The sequence below is a fragment of the Chelon labrosus genome (genome assembly GCF_963514085.1).
Source record: "Chelon labrosus genome assembly, contig: SCAFFOLD_127, whole genome shotgun sequence".
Lineage (NCBI taxonomy): Eukaryota > Metazoa > Chordata > Actinopteri > Mugiliformes > Mugilidae > Chelon > Chelon labrosus.
In genome coordinates, this window is record NW_028181613.1 from 44,201 (window position 1) to 66,385 (window position 22,185).

The 22,185-nt window shown below is 40.8% G+C and overlaps 1 protein-coding gene across 2 annotated transcripts in view; it reads left to right on the forward strand.

Moving 5' to 3' along the window:
* mios (missing oocyte, meiosis regulator, homolog) overlaps positions 1-22,185 on the forward strand; it is a 46,557-nt gene that overhangs the window by 11,291 nt on the left and 13,081 nt on the right. The gene's annotated exons all lie outside the window — the stretch shown is intronic.

Here is a 22,185-nt window from a genome sequence, read left to right on the forward strand (position 1 = left end):
CATGAAGAATAGAGTTTATTTTAATCCAAGCTATAGATCCATAAACCTGAATTGTCCCTAGTTCACAACAGACTTTTCTTTGTGTTATACCAAAGAAATTTTTTTCCCTTGGGGCTGAGTTTTTGCCTAAATTCAGCCCCTTTTTTAGTTGTATCAACGTTTATTCATTTCTATCTGTGTCAAAAAACAGTCCATTGTTTACTGTCTTCGTTACTCACATTCACATTACGTGCGTTGTCCGTGCTGTTTTCTCCATCAGGTTAAATTCAGTACAGAGCTAGTAAGGGGTGTAGGGGGGCGTCTGGGGGAGATGGCTAGGAAAAACACAACACAACCACAAGGCTGTTTGGATCGCACAATATTTCTGATCAATCAGTCAGTGCAGCATGCAGTATCCAGTGGTTCTGGAAAATGACAAGTCACAAGTCGTTTGTGGCTAATCCTTTCCTCCATCTGCATCTGCTCTTACTTTCCCCTAAACTATGTATATGGTTTTACCTTGGCGACATACACTATATTACCAAAAGTATTCGCTCACCCATTCAAATGATCAGAATCAGGTGTTCTAATCACTTGGCCTGGCCCCAGGTGTATAAATTCAAGCACTCAGGCATGCAGACTGTGAAACAAGACATTTGTGAAAGAATGGGCCGCTCTCAGGAGCTCAGTGAATTCCAGCGTGGAACTGTCATAGGATGCCACTTGTGCAACAAATCCAGTCGTGAAATTTCCTCGCTCCTAAATATTCCACAGTCAACTGTCAGCTCTATTATAACAAAATGGAAGCGTTTGGGAAAAACAGCAACTCAGCCACGAAGTGGTAGGCCACGTAAAGTGACGGAGAGGGGTCAGCGGATGCTGAAGCGCATAGTGCAAAGAGGTCGCCGACTTTCTGCACAGTCAATTGCTACAGAGCTACAAACTTCATGTGACCTTCAGATTAGCCCAAGTACAGTACGCAGAGAGCTTCATGGAATGGGTTTCCATGGCCGAGCAGCTGCAGCCAAGCCACACATCACCAAGTGCAATGCAAGGCGTCGGATGCAATGGTGTAAAGCACGCCGCCACTGGCCTCTAGAGCAGTGGAGACGCGTTCTCTGGAGTGATGAATCACGCTTTACCATCTGGCAATCTGATGGACGAGTCTGGGTTTGGAGGTTGCCAGGAGAACGGTACATTTCAGATTGCATTGTGCCAACTGTGAAATTTGGTGGAGGAGGAATTATGGTATGGGGTTGTTTTTCAGGAGCTGGGCTTGGCCCCTTAGTTCCAGTGAAAGGAACATTGAATGCTTCAGGATACCAAAACATTTTGGACAATTCCATGCTCCCAACCTTGTGGGAACAGTTTGGAGCGGGCCCCTTCCTCTTCCAACATGACTGTGCACCAGTGCACAAAGCAAGGTCCATAAAGACGTGGATGACAGAGTCTGGTGTGGATGAACTTGACTGGCCTGCACAGAGTCCTGACCTGAACCCGATAGAACACCTTTGGGATGAATTAGAGCGGAGACTGAGAGCCAGGCCTTCTCGACCAACATCAGTGTGTGACCTCACCAATGCGCTTTTGGAAGAATGGTCAAAAATTCCTATAAACACTCTCCTCAACCTTGTGGACAGTCTTCCCAGAAGAGTTGAAGCTGTAATAGCTGCAAAAGGTGGACCGACATCATATTGAATTCTATGAGTTAGGAATGGGATGGCACTTCAGTTCATAGAATGAGTAAAGGCAGGTGAGCGAATACTTTTGGTAATATAGTGTACCTTTGGTTGAGTTGGTCAAGTGGAGTTTTCTATGTGTCGCATATTATCCAATGACAGATTGTGTCCGGTCCAGTCACCTAATGTATTGATCATAAAAGTGTTCCGTCATCCATGGGTGTATGTTATATGACCTACTGTATATCAGCATGTCTAATGTGTGTCTCTTATGCTGTCGTCCACTGTCTTCATTCATTGATGTAGCTTTAGTTGATGTTGGCGGTATCAGAGTTGAGAGCATTGTGACCTGAGGAAACGTTATGAGCACCTTTGTCACGTTCCATCAGCGTGATCGTATCTTGCAGCAAGTTCTTGATTTGTAGCATTGCAGATGGTCCTGCAGCGCCATAACTCTGTGATGGTAGTGCACGTTTTTCATGGTTTGTTTTTCATGTCGGAGGTATTCTACTTCCTTTTTTACTGCTGTGGATTTCACAACCATCTTTCTCTGCGTCTAGCCACATAAGCTCTGGCTGAAATACATTTCTTTGCTAGGCTCCTCTTGTATTGTAATATTGTGCTGCTTCTGTTGGGAAACCAAGTGATCCAAATCCCTCGAAAGATCCGGGTTTTACACTACTTACTGCAGAATCGAATCAAAACAGTGCTGCAGCAAAAATTCAGCTGCTGCACACTTCACTGCAGCGAAAATGCGTAAAAAGTATAAATAACAGTATACATTAAAAAAAAAAAAAGTTGTGTTTTTTGTTTACTTGTTTTATCTGAGAATAGGTCTTCAGTTTCTTAATGTTTATGTTAAAAATTGGGCAATATTTATTTTAGAAGTTACGCACGTGAGTCAGTTGACGGCATTTTCATTAAAAGAATTATAAATTGACATGCTTTTGATATCATTCTTAAGTAGCCTGCATATCATTTAACATTTTAAGCTCAATGAATTCAGATAATATTTGACCGGAATTTCAAACATTTGTCCAGTAAATTGAAAACCTGCCGGTCACGTTGTCCGGTGCCAATTTTTTCTAGCGGAAACCCTGGGAGGATCCCTGTTGATTTTGTTGCGATATTTATTTAGGGTCCATGCAACGACTTGCAGGATCCATATTGATTTTGTTGTGATTTTTATTATTCTTCGCCTTATTGTTCTGCTTACCTAAAAGTGTCTGCCCAGGACCAAGTGCAAGGGCGAAAGGCATCAAACCTGGTAACTTGGGAGAAGTCCTAGCGTTTCACTTTGCCAAGGTGTCGATACAGCTGCCTGTGACGCTATAATAAGCCAATTTACGTTTTGGCTATATTTCAAGAACTGTGGGCCCCTGTACAAAATTCCTTCTCCCTCTGATTCCTTATATAGCACTGGTTATAATGGACTAGGCCACGTCCATTTCCGCCTGCCATTTTTGTTCAATTCAATTCAATTCAATTTTATTTATATAGCGTCAGTAAGAATACAAATCGTCTCAAGACGCTTTACAAAAACCCGGCCTGAAACCCCCAGAGCAAGCCTGAAGGCGACGGTGGCAAGGAAAAACTCCCTTTTAACAGGAAGAAACCTCGAGCAGAACCCAGCTCATATGGAGGGACCCATCTGCCTAAGGCCAGCCAGGTACAGACAGAAGAAAGAGAGAAGAGAACAGCAAAGAGAGAAGAGAACAGCAAAATATTAGCTTTGTTCCGAACAGCAAAATATTAGCTTTGTTCCGCCATTTTGAAAAACATTGCACCTCAAAGCAAAATAAATACCTCCTAGCTCGTTCATCCAGTTCTCACCAAACTTGGCATGTATCATTTATAGACAAATATAATGAAAAGTTCTCAAAAGAACTTAAGCAGGGTTATTAATTACAAGGTTTAAAGGCTAATTCATTTTTATGGCATGGCACAGTATAACTCCAAAGCTAATATTTTGTGAAGTATATATTCAAACTTAATCAAACTTCACATCATTGATAATAATATGATTCTGTACAAGCATTCCAACTTTTGTGACCCTTGGTCTCTAGAGTGCGCTAATAAAGCTACGTTTCAATATCTCAAAAACTGCAATGGGTAACTTCATGAAATTTGGCATACACAGTCTGTAACATATTGTGTAGACGCCCATCAAGTTGCGTGACATTACATCTACAGGGGGCGCTACAGGTGACACGGACACATTTCATATGACTTTAAGGCCTATAACTTTTGAAGTATTTAACCAATCCTTATGAAACATGGCAACCGTCATTATGCTTGCGTACAATCATGCAGTTTCGTGAAAATCGGCCTGGAGGGGGCGCTACAACCACTACATGTTTATATCTCACAAACCACCACAGTAAACTGCTTGAAATTTGACTATAATAGTCTGTGGATGACTCCCTACAAGCCCACCAAGTTTCGTGCAATATGGTCTATAGGGGGCACTACTGGTGACACTTGACCTCCTGTCAGGTCTTTTCCCACTTGCTTTAGCCTATGACTCCCTCTAGTGGCAGACTGAGCCAATGGCATCTGTGGAAGACTGCATACAAGCCCACCAAATTTCGTTGCTTCCGACCCGCCTGACTCTCATCCACTTGTCAGCCAAAGGATTCCTCTGCAGACACTTGGCCTCTGCGTCCAGCTCGGGGCCGACTTCGCCACGGCATGGACCCCTTTATGACCGCTTGCGATCATCTAATGTGTGTGTGTTTGGTGGTGGTGTGGATTTCAACTGCGCAGTCTATTGTCTAACTATGGTATTTCAGGGTGTTGTGGGCTGTTGTTATATTATGTTAAAAAGGTAGTAAATGTTTATGGTCAGCATAAAGTGAATTTTCTCGAGTTGATCAGCAGATGATGTGCACTGAAAAATATTCAGTGTCACAATACCACACTTGCCAGTCCCCAACAGGCGTGGAGTGCGAGTGCCCGTTCAACGCTGCTTGCAGCTTTAATTTCCACATATTCTTGATCGTAACAGTTAGCTTGCATGTGTTAGCCACACTATCGTACCAAAACAACTCTGAACTCTGCACTTTTGATTGACACCAATTTTGACCCAATAGATGACTGTTTTCAGTGTCTGCAGTCGCACAGTAGCCAGCGAGAGGCTGGTGCGCAAAAGATACCTCTGCTATTCTTTCGTAGGAAGCTCGAGCCAATTGCAAAGGCAAATATTATTGGAAAATAATTAGACGGGTATAAAGTCCTTCTTTTTCAGTGTATTCAAACTCCTATTACACTGTGTCAGTAGCATTTAGACAGATTCTGACTGTTGGGAGGGAAATTTCAGAGTGTTCAAAAGAGGCCCAAATCTTGCTTGTACTCCAAATGGGTCAAGAACAGCTTTAAATTTACTTTGGTATGATTTTTTTAGCCGTGTTAGGCAGAAATTACAGGAATGTTTAAGGGTTAAGAAAATAATCTCAAACAATCTCAAATAATATCAAATTAGGCGAGGAGCTGTTTCAGTTGCTCCGAGCCTAATTTGATATTAAGCTAGGCTATCCAAACAACTTATTTCACTTCCCGGAATAGGTCTTGCGTGGGGAAGTCGTCTAGCATTGTACCAGGCTCTATAGTTTGAGTCACTTGTTTAACTGAATCCTCCAACCACTTATAACATTGATTGTGCTGCTCTCAAATTATCTGTTGTCTGCTGTGAGTCATCCTTATACTGTGAGTCATAAGGTTCTGGAGGTTCTGGTTCAGAACTGTACGTTCCTTTTTGTCCTGTGATGTTGGTCAGTCAGGTCTTGGAGAGTTTTTGGTGGCTGTTTGGAATCATTAACATTGTTATGTTTGCTTGTGGGTTGGCTTTCAGGATTAAATAAATTACATCAATATGGCTATTGCTGCTAAACCTCCCCCTATTTTTAGCATTGACTTTGGTTGTCCCCTTGTAGGTTTTTCCTTTTCACTTATCTGATGCATGTTCTTCTGAGTTGATTGTTTGACTTCCTGCCTGCTCACTAAGCTCAGGATTGGGGTTATTACTGTATGTTTCAGGAGTAGCGTCTGGACTTGTGGTTGCACTTACTTGATTTTTTTTACTCGAGTCTTATCGTTCTCCCATTGACCCACTACTTGCTGTATCACTACTGCTTCATCTGGCGACTAGTCTCTGGGAACATCTCTCTGGGATGACATATCTCCCTGTGGGGCAGTGTCACCTTTCCCATCCCAGGATCACTCTGAGCCCTGCGGGGTGGAATGTCCTGTCCCTTCCGATCCAGAAAGTGTTGTTTGTTGTCTGAACGTTTCTGGTGAAGAGGATCTTTTGTCTTGCAGAAGTAGTTTTGATGTATGTAAACCCAGTCTCCTGGTTGTACACTTGGTGTATCAGATGGAAACCCAGTGTCTCTCTGTTCAGTGGCGCCCTTTACCCATTGCAAGATGGCTTTATGTATTTTAGAGAGATGCAAAACAGAACTTGTTAGGTTATTGTCTGATTGTTAAAGTGAGGGTCCTTCTCCTGGACCCCTAAGTTATGGAATAGGCATTGGCCTGCTAGTGAGGATTTCAAGTGGAGTTACATTTGTGACTCTGTTAATAGCTCATCTCATAGACGTTAGTCCCAGTGTTTAAGCTTCCACCCTATCTTTCCTTCCTGCTGCTGTTAGGCTCCACAACGAGCACTCCTAATATGTGCAATATTATGTTGGGCCTGGGTACTAAGGCACTCAGTATTGGGGTTTGGCTATCATGAATAATTAATAATTATCAAAAATAATTATTTATTATTAAATAATTGGATCTGAATTACTAGATCACCTCGGGGCACCACCCTTCTAGGAAGGGAAAAGATAGCCAATTAATCAAAACAGTCTCATAAATTATACTAAATTGTCAATTTGGAGTTCGGATTAATAATTAACTTAATAACTATAACCAAAATTACCACGTTAACAACTAGTTACAGTTGAAGGAATTTGGAGTTCTTGGCAGTGTAGAGGTTGGCAACATTCACTCTTGTGCAATATTAAACAGACAGGTATGTTTAAAAGACATTTATTAACAAGAATAAAATTAACATACAAGCTAACTACAGTGTACTCAATACAGGTGTGTGTGTGTGTGTGTGTGTGTGTGTGTGAGCCAAAATGGCCGCTGGTTGTGTGTGAGCCAAAATGGCCGCCGGTTGTGGGCGTGTCAAGATGGCCGCCGGTTGTGGGCGTGCCAAGATGGCCGCCGGTTGTGGGCGTGTCAAGATGGCCGCTGGGCCTTGAGGTCTTGAACACAAAGGAAACAAGATGGCTGCTGAGTGGGGACACTCATGTGCCGTGTGCTGGCCAAATGCCTTGGTGGAATGTGATAAGAGAATGTGATAAGAGGTGCCAGGTTAGAGAAAGGATGGTTAGTTTAGCATGCAAGAGACCCTGAGTCTATGTGTTGCATAATCTAAACTAACATCAAATCACTAGACTAAACACTCAATAAAACAAATATCACATCAAATCAAAGTTTAAGTTCTATGCTTTGCTTAGCTTAACTAGGCCCAGGTCATACTACCAGTTGGTGGAAAGTCCATTTCTGGTGTGTTGCTCCTTAAGCTGGCTGATGGAAGGGCCGAGCTGGGAAAAGTTGTAGTCCTTGCTGTGTTTTCCTGATGGCAGACGATGGAGGGAAACTGGCCGCTCCTTGAAGTCCTTTGAAGTGGCTTGTTAGCAGCTCGGTGCTAACTAGCCGTGTGGCTCCTGTCCTTTGAGAGTTTAGCCTGCAAAACCTTCTGTTTGTTGGCTAAAGAGCTGGTGTAGATTCCTCAGCAGGAACTCGCTTCGCTGCTGTATGGAGAACAGGCCTGCAAGTAGTTGCTCTTTGTTAGCAGACTACCTGGCGCCCAGCTGCAGCTTAGCAGCTGGGGGTCTCCACCGGGGAGGTGTGGAGTGGAGGAGAAGAGGTAAGAGAATAAGAGAGGGAACACTGGCAAAACAGTGCATTTTATATGACCTGATGACCTCAGAGGTCACATGCCACTGTCAGCCAGTGAACTGCTTGGTCAGTTTCACACCTGGAGGATTGTGGGACATACAGTTCTGGTGCTTCCCTTTGTTTCCAAGACAAAGGCAGCCATGTGGTTAACTTGATTATGCGTGGTGAGCATCCATAGCTCACCACCAGGTTCAGATCCCAACAATTATTACACCTTATGGTGTAATAACACCAGTCTGTGCAATATGTGTATCATCTATTTTATTTCTGTCATTTCTTCATGCTGTTGCAAACTGCAATTTCCCCAGTGTGGGACAAATAAAGGTATTCTTATTCTTATTATTATTTAAGGTTGCTCCCTGTTAAATCTGCTTTAATTTTTTTGCTAGCTTCACTTTAAAACTTCCACTGGTGATACATACACTACCGGTCAAAAGTTTTAGAACACCCAAATTTTTCCAGTTATTTATTGTTATTCAAGTCGTGCAAGTCTAATGAATAGCTTGAAATGGTACAAAGGGAAGTACTGAACAGCCAGAGGTTAAACAAAAAGGTTTAGTTACCCAAAACTGAAAGATACTATACATTTCAGAATTATACAAAAAGGCCTCTTTCAGGGAACACGAAGTGGGTTAACAATTTAAAGCTGTTCTACAGCAATGGAGGTTGAATCAGCCTTGTTGCGTTTTTTTTTTTTTTTTTTTTTTTTAAAGTGAGGGGGATTGGGGGTGCGTCAGCGCGGTTGGAGGGGGTGCGTGGCCTGCTGCCATAGACCATATAAAATAGGATATGTCTATGCAGCTAATGGCTACCAAAATGGAATTTGCATACCAACTAAGCACTTCAACCCTACGGTACCGTCCAAGAGCTGTTTACGCTTGCAGTCCCGTTCCGAGTACGGACAAGACGTGTCGGCAGCCGAAACTTTTTTTTTTTTTTTGGTACCATTTAAAGTAGGCTAAATATTGTTCTGAAAAAAGTACTTAAAGTTAATGAAACTTTGATGAAAAGGAAATGCTATTGAATATGTCTTTATTATCATTTTAAAAAATAAAAAATTAAAGTGACGGGTAAATTCCCTGCAAACATTTCATCAACCTGGGGGTTGACGGTAGGTCTAAGGGGCGACCTCTAGCGTGAAACGAGTTTAAAATAGGTCTAGGTTGCACCTAGCCTGGCTCCGCCTGCCTACGTACCTCCGCTCATTTGCATTCCCTACAGTACTCCGTCTGGAATAGCTTGATCCGCTAACGTTTACTCCGGCCAACTGGTTGGCGAACCAATCAGCGAACAGAGGGCGGGTCTGAGAGCGATTACGTTTCAGTTGCGCGCCGAGTTTGAAATGTTTACACGAACGGAGACGGATATACTCGAAGCCATTCGCTCCGTTGTGGATATGCTTCCTGGCATTACAGCACTTTTATTCCAATTTCGCGTCCTTAATTGCAATGGGGGATGGTAGAGTAGCGATTTGTTTACTTGTTGCATTCTTGAAAGCGGAAGTACGAGGCAGCAGAGCCTGAAGGCTCCGGCGCATAACATACGTCATTACCAAACGTTAGTGATTGGTTAAAGGAACTCCGATGATTTTAAACCTCAAACTGTGCCCTCCCAGGCTCTCTGCGAAGTCAGAGAGTCTGGTATCCAGGCTAGGTTGCACCTCGACCACAAACCAACTAGATGAAAAAATAAATGTATACAACCAATCGGGTGAGAGCCCTTCTAACAAATCAGAGGCGAAAAGGGCAGGACCTTCTACTTCAAAGCTGGCAGCGGAACACGACTGCAGAGAAGCAAGCACGGCACGTACCAAATAGTTTTTAAGGTAAGTTCATTGAGATAAAACATTAGAGACGGTTTATATGTGTTCATATCATAGACTGTAGGTTCATATGCAGCTTTCTGTGTTTTAAAAAGTGGCATTGACCGACCGTGCGTTATGTGTTTAACTGTCGAGTGGATTTCAAGCTAGCTGCTCACTCGGCTAACATGAAACAGGGCTCTTCAGTGTGCTTTCTGTCTAATATTCTGATATTTATGGACTATTGGAGTTTAGAAATCCAGACATAAATCAGGGAAGCACTTATACAGACCAGCTGACATGGAGGTGTCCAGAAAATGCATTTTTTCCCCAAGATAATTTGAAAATGTTAATTTATCTTCATAAAAAAACAATGGTAGCCTAATCTATTGATTAGCTGTTAAAATGTTAATATTCAGCGGATTGTGAATATAAAAATTTGACTCCCAATGCAATGCCTAATTGTCTGCTTTGTTAATCAACAATGCTTTTAATATTTAAAATCAGGTAATGTTTTTATTTTATCATTATCTGGGACTTTTTGGCCTATGTAAATATAACCAAAAAGCATTCATGTGATGTATGTAGTATGTACGTAGGTGAATTAGATGGTAAAACAGTGTATAATTTCCCAAGATGTGTTTAAGAATTGTTAAGTAATATACTTCAAATGTTTTTTCAGCTTCACATGACAGAGTGAGGATCTCCACTCCAGGTGAAGGAGCCATTGATAGGAGGGAGAGGGGGCCAGAGGAGATCGTGATCGCCTACAAAGTGTTTTTCAACTGTGTTGGTGTTTACAAGGTGTTAACAGTTTTGGTCTCATTTTTTTTTTTTTTTAGATTTATTGCACATACAGCTAAAAATAAAGAGACCACTGCTGCGATTAAAAATTGGGATTATTCCACCAATGTTGATTTCTAAACTCCTCCTATGTTTGAAAAGTAGTGTTGTGTTCTAAAATGAATATGAACCTGTTTTCTTTGCATTATACAATACTGAAAACACCAGAATTGTTTTGTCATTTTGACCTGTTGCCATTTTCTGCAAATACATGTTCTAAATGACAATATTTTTATTTCCAATTTGGGAGAAATATTGTCAGTAGGTTATAGAATGAAACAAAAGTGTTCATTTTACTCAAACACATAGCTATGAATAGTAAAACCAGAGGAACTGATCATTTTGAAGTGGTCTCTTAACTTTTTCCAGAGCTGTATGTGTAAGAATCATGTTGGTCTCATTATTTTTTTTTAGTTTTTCAAAAGTGTTCTGATTATGTTTGTGTAATAAAACTTTAAAGAAATTGCACTTTTGTGTTGTCAAACTTATAATTTCCCCCCAAAGGTAGGTTCTGTTAATACATTGTATTTATATAAATGTGTTAATTTATAGCAAAAAATATTTTTAATATTTATTATTCATTAAATTATTGTTTTTACAGTTAATCAGTCAGTTTGAACAGATAACATTTCGACGTTGAACAAACGTTAAAACGACGTCGAGACCTAGACGCAGCCACGGGCTTTAAAAGTAATGCTGAAATGCAGGTTGAAAAGACGTCAGATCGCAACGTCAACATCTTCTCTACCTGCATTTGTCAACCTCTTTTTAACTCCACTTCACTGCAGAAACAACATCTAAAACTCGACACATACAGCTGTAAATATATATCAGAATATTTACACTGGATCGTTTTTAGAAGGTGAATAATGCGCGTTTAGAAGACATCTGTGTTACAACGGGACGTTGTGGAGACGTTGTCTGTGAAGGTTCTCAGTCATCCAGGTCGTGGTATATCCAAAAAAGGTTTAAAAAGGCAACTGGACTTGTAGGGTTTTTTCTCAGAAGACGTTTCACCACTCATCCGAGTAGCTTCTTCAGTTCTGGTGGACTGGTGGGAAATCTGAGGTTTAAATAGGAACTCCTCCTGAAAAAACTTGCTTGTTATGCTAATAACCAGAAACTAGTGCAGCTAATTTCCCTAAACGACTGGGTACTTACCTGTTGTTGAGGGGGGGACTGTGTTGTCCCTGTCCTCTTCCCTATGAATGGTTCTCTAACGACTCTTGTCCGTCAGAGGCTCCAGTGTCAAGGTGTGAATGAGACTGAAACTTCTTGGGGACAGAAGTTAAAACTGTATTGTAAATAGACGGCAAATGAAATCTCAGTCCACCTCCTCTGTTTAGTGAAGGTTTTTCCATCCTGACATAGATGGCTTCCTTTACTCCTCTTTCAAACCATCGGTCTTCTCTGGCTAAGATTTGGACGTTGTTATCTTCAAAGGAGTGTCCTTTGTCCTTCAGGTGTTGGTGGACCGCTGAATCGTTTCCAGTGGAGACGTTGTTTACGACCGTTAAAAAGACCTCGAGGTTGCAACGCGACGTCGTTTCAATTTGCATTTCAGCATTACTTTTAGACCTCCTGGTGACGTGTGCGTTTAGACGTCGTTTCAACGTTTATTAGACGTCGAAATGTTTGCAGGGTTATGACGGAATTTTTATGACCTTGTCAGTCAAAATGACCGACAACGAAAAAGTGTAGCGCAACCTCTAGTCAGCATGTGTGGAGGGAGGAATAGTTAAAACTGTATTTATTTTTCCTAAAAAGAACCAACTTACCTGTGTTCTTAATGGTATAATGAAAATAAATTATTATTATCCTCTAAACATTAGACGTCTGATTGACGTGCAGATCATGTCTATATTGCGATCAGTCCATGACCAATTCTGGACGTCTACACGACGTGCAAACTAGGTCCGCTATTTGGACGTCTAACCATGACCCCACCTGGACGGCGGTTCAACATTTGATCGTCAGACTAGATAACTTTCTGGAGGTCATATGGACGTCTAAGACAGGTGCAGGAAATTGACAAATGTTTTTTTTTATTTTTTTTTTTTTAATTTAAGATAAATATCAAACTTGTTGTTATCAACATGATTAATCAATATGAATGATTAATAATTTATATTCATATTCAATGTTGTTTTGAGATTAAAAATTATTTATTATTTATTTATTGAGTACATGATATTTTGTTATTTTACATTTTCGTGTTTTTCCTACTGGTTTATTTAAGGGTCTCTGGATCGCACTTTGTGCAACCAATCCGGTCTGGCTAAGTTTAACTGAGTTCTGCGCCACAGTCATATCGAAATACGAATTCGCGGAGTGCAGGCTGTGCGGGATCCGAGATTTATGATTTACGATTGAGTGTTTCCAGTACATTCACTCGAGACATAATAAAGCATAGTAAAGACCTAATAAAGGATTATTACAGTAGGGCCTACCTGTTATTGCCATTTATCAGTTGTGATACATAGCCACTGAAAATCATATCAAGTATCTTACATAAGCCTAAACCTAAAGCTCAAAATTAAACTGTGCAAAAAAATAAAATAGGCTAAATAATTAATGAGGACAGGGTCACTACAAAATAATATTTTATTTTATGGTCTAAAATGTATGTGGAGTGGATGCAGAGGCTATTCATTCACTCAGAACGTTAACTTTCGTTTCTCTGCCGACCGAGTGAATGGCTTTTGACGCCTGCTCTGGTTAAGCAGGGATTCATGCATAGGCGCCGAATAGCCTACTTTACGGCTTTAGGCCGCTGTCCATTTGCTAAGGTTCTGAAATGCGAAACGGCTGGGTTTTTTTTTTTTGTTTTTTTTTTAAAGGGCGTGCGCTCATGAGCACCCACGGAGGAAAACATAAATCGGCTCCTATGGACTCATGAGTAGCGGATCCGCAGCGGATTCAGTGACGGATCGGACTCATAAGTGGCGAATCCGCAGCGGATTCATGAGTGGTGGATCCGCTACAGATTCGCTACTCATGAATCCCTGCTGGCTGAGTGCAGGTGGCGCTGCTAGTGGTCAGATCGAGTAGCCTACCTACATTTTGTGATCTCACTCGGCAGAGAAGCAATTACTGTACGTATGTTTGGTGCCGTTTATTGATTATATATTAATCAAATGTGGTAGGACTCAACTGAGCCGATTCAATAGACGTCTAGATTCATGATTCTTGAGTCTTCTTTGGTGGCCGGTTCAATGAGCCGAATCCCGAATCTTTTTTCCACCGCTACTAAACAGTGGCGTCTCTCGTAGCACCTCCCCCGACCAGTGGATATTGCTGTGGTACCTTTCCCAACCAGTGGCAACTGCCGTGGTACCTCCCCTAAACAGTGGCGTCTGTCGTAGCACATCCCCCGACCAGTGGCAACTGTCGTGGTACCTCCCCTAAACAGTGGCAAGTGCTGCGGCACCTCCCCCGACCAGTGGCAAGTGCCATGGTACCTCCCCTGACCAGTGGCAACTGCCGTGGTACCTCCTCTGACCAGTTGCAACTGCCGTGGTACCTCCCCCGACCAGTGGCAACTGCCGTGGTACCTCCTCTGACCAGTGGCAACTGCCGTGACATCGCCCCCAAACAGTGGCATTTACCGTATCTGGGGGTACCACCGGAAATGCCTGCTAGTGGCCAATACCACGATTTGAACAGTGGCATTTACCGTGGTATCTGGGGGTACCACCGGAAATGCCTCTGCTAGTAGCCAATACCACGATTTGAGCTTGCTGTCTCTCACTTTTCTTCATTACTTACAACCCCCTCTGTCTGCATAAAAGCAGTGTTGGAACACACTGTGGTACCAGACTCTCATGAGCATCAGGTGAACAGTACTGTACTGCAGAAAGTAGTGTGTTGCTACAAAAATGTTGAGAAAAAGGCAATTAACAATGGAAGAGAGACAGACCATCATAAGACTTAAAAATGTACCGTAATTTCCGGACTATAAGGCACACCTGAATATAAGCTGCACCAGCTAAATTTTGGGGAAAATACAGATTGTTCCATATATAAGCCGCACCCGACTAAGAGCCGCACCCGACTATAAGCCGCTGGTGTTTTAATATTTAATTAGCCTACGGTAAGGGTTTCTTCTACCACGGAGGGGATTGTCGGGACAGAAATGACTGTTTGGAAACGCAAAGCGTCCCATTTATTTACATTTGAGAAACACAATAAATCTTTCAATCAATCAATCAATCAATCGATCAAACTTTCACATCTTTGACATTACAAACAGCATTCGTGCAGTGCTCAAATAATACAACAGTGCGCTCCTAGCGCACTTCCTGCAGTCATAGTGCCGTAGTAGTGCAGTATAACAAAAAACAAAGCTTACAACGCTTGACGAGGCAATAACGTTAAATGGCTAAATTTAATTCGTTTTTAAAAGTACTTGCCTGTAACACGGCAGCAAAAGTGCAGTAACCCGGCTGCTCAACAAAATAACCAGCATATTTTTCGAAAACAGCCAACACAGCAGCAAAGGTGCAGTAACACGGCCGTTTACTGTATCAAAATAACCAGCCTACTATACCAGAAAAGTCAGCCAGATCGATCGCCTTTAACTTAAAAGCAGCTCTCGTACTGCATTTGGGCTCACTTGGTTTGTTTTGCTCTCGTTACCTGGGGCGAACTGTCTGTCTCGCTCCTGCGCTTCCATGATAGTGCGCCCCTGGTGACCGTTAGCTGTAAAAATCCATAATTCGTTGTATAAGCCGCAGGGTCCAAAGCAAGTGACAAAAGTAGCGGCTTATAGTCCGGAAATTACGGTAGGTCTTTCCTACAGGGAAATTGCAAAGAAAGTCAAGGTGTCAGTGAGTACAGTTTTCTTCGTCATCAAAAGGCACTCAGAAACTGGGGGAAACTCTGACAGGAAGAGGTCTGGCAGACCCAAAGCCACGACTGAATCAGAGGACAAGTTTCTGAAAGTCAACAGCTTGCGTGATAGGCGGCTCACAGGACAACAGCTTCAAGCACAGCTTAATAGTGGTCGTAGTAAGCAAGTCTCAGTTTCAACTGTGAAGAGAAGACTTCGAGCTGCAGGTCTGACAGGATGAGTTGCAGCAAGAAAGCTATTGCTAAGATGTCAGAATAAGACAAAAAGCTCTCCCGGGCCATGAAACACCGCCATTGGACTACTGAAGACTGGAAAAAGGCATTATGGACTGATGAATCAAAATTTCAAATCTTCGGTTCATCACGCAGTATCTTTCTACGCTGTTGAGTAGGTGAGAGGATGCTTCCACAGTGTGTGACATCAACTGTCAAACATGGAGGAAGTGTGATGGTCTGGGGCTGTTTTGCTGGATCCAGGGTTGGTGACTTGTACAGAGTGAGAGGCACCCTGAACCAAAACGGCTACCACAGCATTCTGCAGCGCCTTGCAATACCCTCTGGTATGCGCCTAGTTGGTCAGAGGTTCATCCTACAGCAAGATAATGACCCAAAACACAAGTCCAAGCTATGCCAGAACTACCTCAGGAAAAAAGAACAAGATAGTAAGCTTGAAAACATGGAACACAATGAAATGATAATCCTTGGAGACTTAAACATTAATTGGCTTCATCGTTCCTCTTCCAATGATTGCAATTTATTTAGTAGTGTGAACTTAACTCAGCTAATTAATGGACCTACCAGAGTTGGTATTCGCTCTTCTTCTTTGCTAGATTGGATACTTGTCACTAATCCTGAACGAATGGTTAAATCCGATGTTATGTCGGACTGTTTAAGTGACCACTCTGTAATATTTTGTGTTTGGAAAATTAAAGTTCCTAGATCACCACCTAAATATATCAAATTTAGACAGTGCAAGAATATTAATAATGAGTGCTTTGTTCGAGATATAATTGCTGTTAATTGGGACAGATTTCATCTAATTCCTTTCATTGAAGAGGCCTGGAATTTTTTTCTTTCTGAACTATTAAATGTCAATGACCACGTTTACATGGTCTTTAGTATCCCGAATTTGATCGGGATATTGAAGTATCCGGATTTCGTGTTTGTCCATGTAAACACCATATCTCGAATTCAGAAATCGGGATATGCTCATTTCCCGATTTCAAGAAACCCGGCTTTGCTACCTGGAGTACTCCGATAGAAGCCGGGATACTGAAGCATGTATACACCTTATCCCGATCTCTGACGGCTGCCCACTGTCTGCGCAGGCGCGAGTGACGCCAAGTGACGCACTAGATATACAAACAACATGGCGGCAACGTGAACGTCTCACTTTTGGAGCGACGAAGAGACAGAATTTTCCATTAAAGTAATGAAAGAACTAAACACAACTACGTGTTTAGATGGCAGAAAACACCGACATGCTGATGTATTCAAATCTGTTGCGGAAAAGCTACGTGACGCTGGTTTTCCACCTTGCTCCGTTGAACAAGTTAGGTCGCGTTGGAAAACATTGAAAAAGACGTAAAACACGCATGCGCAGATAGGATGCAGCGATCGGAAAACGGGATACTGTTATTTATCATGTATACAGGGATATGAATAACCGGGTTTCTCTGTGTTCCATGTAAACACCATATCCCGAATATGCTCAAAGCCAGGATAAGCCTCAAATTCGGGATACTAAAGACCATGTAAACGCACTGATTGATAAACATGCCCCTGTAGGGTAGTCTACACCTTTTAAATGTCTCGTTAGGGCACCACCTCCTGTTATCGTAGGAAGAACACGGTTTAAATCAATTTATCAGTCTCAATTAAATAATTTGCATATCTGAAGGAGTGAATCCTTTACTACAATTTGTACCAGTCATTCTCTGCCGTAAAATAACATCACAAACAACTTCTTAAGTGTGAACAAATATTTATTTAATAAAGTGACAACTATGAATAAATGAGGGACTAATAGAATATAGGAGTGTAATCAAATGAACGAATATGATGAGGTATGAAATAATTTCTGGAGCGATGGTGAGAGATGGAGATGTTTAAATCCTAAACTAAAGGGAACGGATTTGATATCTAATCTAATCAATCTTCTCTAAAAGATGTTAGTAGGGAGTTTCAAAGTAGTGACACCAACTCTTTGTCTTAAGCGGTAGGAACAATTCAAGCCTACTTTTCCGTAGAGTCTTCTCGGCGTCGGTGATGGCGGAGCGTCGGTGTGACGAGATGGTGAGAAGCGGCACAGCTGATGCAGGTCTCTCTTGGACCAGTAGATAGGACTTGTTGCTTGATCTGCAACTCCAACACCCAGCTTTGCTTGAGAGCGCTGTAGGTGTTCAGTCAAAGGCAGATGACACTTGGCAATGTCTTTGTGTTTGAAGAAAGAAGTCGGATCGTCACGTCTTCTTGATGTCGTTGCTATGGCAACAGCGTCTTGATTTCTTGATCCGTAGAAGAGATTGGGTCTTTCTCTGATATCCCAGCTGACTACGCTGGCTAACTTATAAACGATGTTGATTAGTACTTCGGTTCGTAGAGTATAAAATGAATAAAACTAGAAAAATATTTAAGTCACTATAAAAATCGTACGTCGGGGAAAACATCCAACGAGAAACAAACAGAGCTTGAAAAGGACCGTATTGTCAATATTCAAGTTGTTCTTAAAGTTACTAAGTATAAACGTGACTAAGTACGTAAAGAAGAAGACTAAAATAAAAGTAAACGTGAATGGAAAGTGGAAAGTGCAAAAGTCCGGAGAAAGTGCAAAGAAGTCTGAAAGTAGCCTATATAAGTCCGGAGAAAGAGCGGCGGAAAGAGCGGAGAAAGAGGAGCGTCTCTCTGGTTTTATGAGTTAATTATTCAGGGCGTGTTTGGATCGGGTTTCCAGAATCTTCGCGCGGTGACATTTTGCTAATAATAAAAGGTCGAGGTTTCTAAAATAACAATTTCAACAGTTATGATTTCAACTAATAGCTACTATTAGTATAAACACATACCTAAGTTTCAACATTCTTTAACTTCAACGATTGGTTAAAAGAGAGAAAATACTTTTAAAGATAGCCACTTGATGGCAATGTTGATCCATCCTTACTGTGACAAATTATGTGAATTTGGGCTAGCTTTATCGTACAATGATCAAAATCGTCTCATTGTGATCGTAAGCACTTCCTGAACAATAATATATAACTTACCAGGTTATTACATTTTCAATAGTCATATTATCAAACTTAGGCTCTTTTTAGAGAGGAGAAATGCAGATCAGGGTCTGGTTCTGGGGAAAGAAAGTTATTTACGACCTTCTTATCTGTGTTCCACTCCCTCGGTCACACTCGGAGAGGGGAAGAGCAAAACCTGTTAAAATGGTATGTTTGCATTCGTCTCTGAAAAAGAAAATTAGTACATCAAAAGTTTAAAACATAATTGAACATCACATTAAGGCTTCTAGACTTTGTCCTTCGAACACAAAAGGAGTCAATTCATTCTTTGTAGTTCCTGATATCATGTTGATGTTCTTTCGATTCAGGACTAATTAGTCCAGAAACAAGAGTGGGACATTCCACAAGAAGTGTAAATCTGTCTTTTTTGGCTCAGATGGCGTCCTCAGCATTAGGGAGGTCCGATAGCGTGGGCCTGTACCACGTTCGGACGTGGCACATTTATGGCTAAGGTGTAAAAGGTTGATCTGTTAGAAGAGTTCTTCTGCAAAACAACTTCGTAAATTTAAATTCCAAAGAGGGGGAGAATTGAGAGGACGACTGGTTCCCCTACACCCCCATGAGAACAATTACAGTCAAAGGCAGAGCTCTACCCTGGATTAGCTCTGAACTCATCATCTTATTTAAACAAAGGGATAAAGCCTGGTCTAAATACCGCTCTTCCAAAGATCCTGGTGACTGGGAATCCTACAGATGTCTGAGGAATTTGTGTAAAACCAAAACTAGGAATGCCAATTCCAACTACTATAAAGACAACCTTTCTCATAATTTTCATAATCCTAAACAGTTTTGGAATCAGTTGAATCTTATTCCCAACAAAACAAATAAAAGCACCATTAACCAGATTTGTTTTAATGATCAAATTATCTCTGATCCACCGCTCATTTCCCAGGCTTTTAACCAACATTTCTCATCCATCTGTGGTTCCCAACTCAACAATTTTCATAACACAACTTATTCTCAAAACCCTGTTCTTACAAATTCCCACTGATGTTTTTCACGCCATACGTGGGCTTAAACAAAGCTCTAGTCCTGGCCCTGACGGCTTAGATGCCAAATTTCTTATAATAGCTGCAGATGTTTTAATGTACACCCTTGCAGAACTGTTCAATATCTCATTATCTACTTGCTCAATTCCTTCGATTTGGAAATGTGCCAGAGTTACTCCCATTTTCAAAGCTGGAGATTCAACTGATATGAATAACTATCGTCCAATCTCTATCATTTGTTCTGTTGCTAAAATTTTTGAGAAACTCATCTTTATTCAAATATCACCATACTTAAATTTATTTAATATTCTTTCTCCATTTCAGTCAGGCTTTAGATCCACGCATTCCACCACTACAGCTCTCTTAAAATTCACTAACGATCCTCCTTTGATAAAGGCCAACTCACCGGTGCAATATTTATTGATCTCTCCAAAGCTTTTGATTTGGTTGACCACTACCTCCTCCTTAACAAGTTTTATTCTATTGGTTTTTCACAATATGTTCTCCTCTGGTTTAATTCATATCTTCATAACAGGCGTCAATATGTTGCTTTTCAGGGTCTTCAGTCCGATTATTTAATCTCGGTGGACCTAAGGTTCATAAGGTTCCACCTTATGTCCACTTCTTTTTTCCATTTTCATTAATGATTTGCCAAGTATATGTTCCCAATGTTCTGTTCATCTGTATGCTGATGATACTGTTATTTATACATCTCACACTGATTTATCTCTAATCCAGAATACTTTACAGTCAGACTTCAATTTGGTTCAAAAATGGGTTTTCAATAACAAACTTAATATGAAGAAAACTGCAAGCATGTTATTTCATACTCGTTACAATCACTTACAGCCCCACAATATGCAAATCAATTTTGATGATGGTTCACTTCTCGAGACTGTCAGCTCCTTCAAATATCTTGGACTTTGGCTTGACCCGGAACTTTCCTTCACTTCATATTGACTCTGTTGTTAAGAGAACCTATGGATGTCTCAGTCAGTTGTATCTCTCTATTAAGTGTTTTACTTTTGATGTTAGAAAAAGAATAATCACTCAACTTATTTTCCATATCATTGATTATGCTGACATTGTTTATCAGAACACATTTGACAGTTATCTTGAACCTCTCAATATTGTTTATAATTCCCTATGTAGATTTATTTTGAGGTGTCCATTCAAAACTCATCACTGTTTCATGTATGAATCACTTAATTGGCTGCATCTTAATAACATAAGACAATTTCACTGGATTTTGTTCATCTTTAAGTGTATTCACTCTCACTGTCCTTCCTATTTAAGTCAACTTCTTGTTCCATTTAGTTCCTCTTATTCACTTAGACATGTGCAATACCCCTCCTTTTTTGTACCCAGAATTTTCAAAGAAATTGGTTGCAGGTCTTTCCAATATAAAGTTCCATCTGACTGGAATAATCTTCCTCCTCATTTGAGATCCATTACCTCCATTCACTGCTTTAGGTCATCTTTGTATTATTTTGTCAGAACAACTTGTTCATGTTTTTAATTTGAGTACAATTTTCCGAAAATTCATTTCAGTGTTCGGTGTTTTTTTTTAAATTTTTTTTTTTAATTAATTAATTAATTATTTTATTTTTCTTTCTTTTTTGTACTGTCTGTTTGTATTATTGTTTCATGTAATATATGTTTTTCTGTGTTACTTGTGTATTCAGGACCCCCTCGAAAATGAGATGCTACATCTCAAGGGGCTATCCCTCAATAAAATTCAAATTAGTTTGACTTACAAAGATTTAACAGTGTTGTGCGAGCCGAAGTTTTGCCTAGCTAGCGGCAAGGCTGGAAAACAAACCTGCATCAGGCTTGGGTTTTTGTGAGCAAAAACCAACAGCTACGTCTTGACAGCGAACTGGATTAACATGGCTTGATAAGTAACCTACATCTTGCGTTTTTCAACCATAAAACTAACTAAATCCATGTTATTTTTGATGATCGGTTCAATCCTTTCGTTTTGTCGTGTTTAATCACAGATTTCTCTGATCTTTCTGACTCGGAGTGGTAGCTGTTATACAATAAAATTTCAGTTTGGAGCTTTTAACTGTACTCCTCCATTTCTGGCACCTTTCAACACAGCAGAATGAGAGGTTATGAACGGCAGCCTCATATTCTGCTTTGTGGTTTTTGCCTCCAGCAAACCGTTGTGATGTAGTTGTGGCATAGACCATAAAAGGGTCTATTGGTCCTAACACTGAACCATGAGGAACTCCATAACTTACTTTTGTATAAGCAGAAGAATCATTGTTGAAATGGACAAACTGGAATCCCTTCAACAGATAAGATTCAAACCAGTCTAATGCGGTTCCTTTAATCTTGATCACATTTCCAAGTCTCTGTAGTAAAATATTGTGATCAGTAGTGTCATATGCAGCACTAAGATCTAACGGCTTAGTAACTTTAACCAGAGCTGTTTCTGTACTATGATGGACTCCAAAACCTTCCTGTTTAAATGGCTAACACATCTGCTTCCAGAGTAGGTTTTTTAAGTAGAGGTTTAATTACAGCAATCTTAAAAGACTGAGGCACATACCCATCTGGTTTAATATGGTGGTGTTAATTAATGGAAAAACCTCCTTGAGTAATTTATGTTGGATAGGATCTAGAAGACAACTTGATGGTTTAGTTCCTGTAATTACTGAATTATAAAGGGAGCTCATAAAGATGTCTTGTGTCCATCCATTTTCTGTGTAATTTATTATTGTAACTTCAAATGTTATGAGAAAAGGTCAGACAAAAGAGTGTTATCAGTAAATAATATTAACTCTTCAGTTACTATA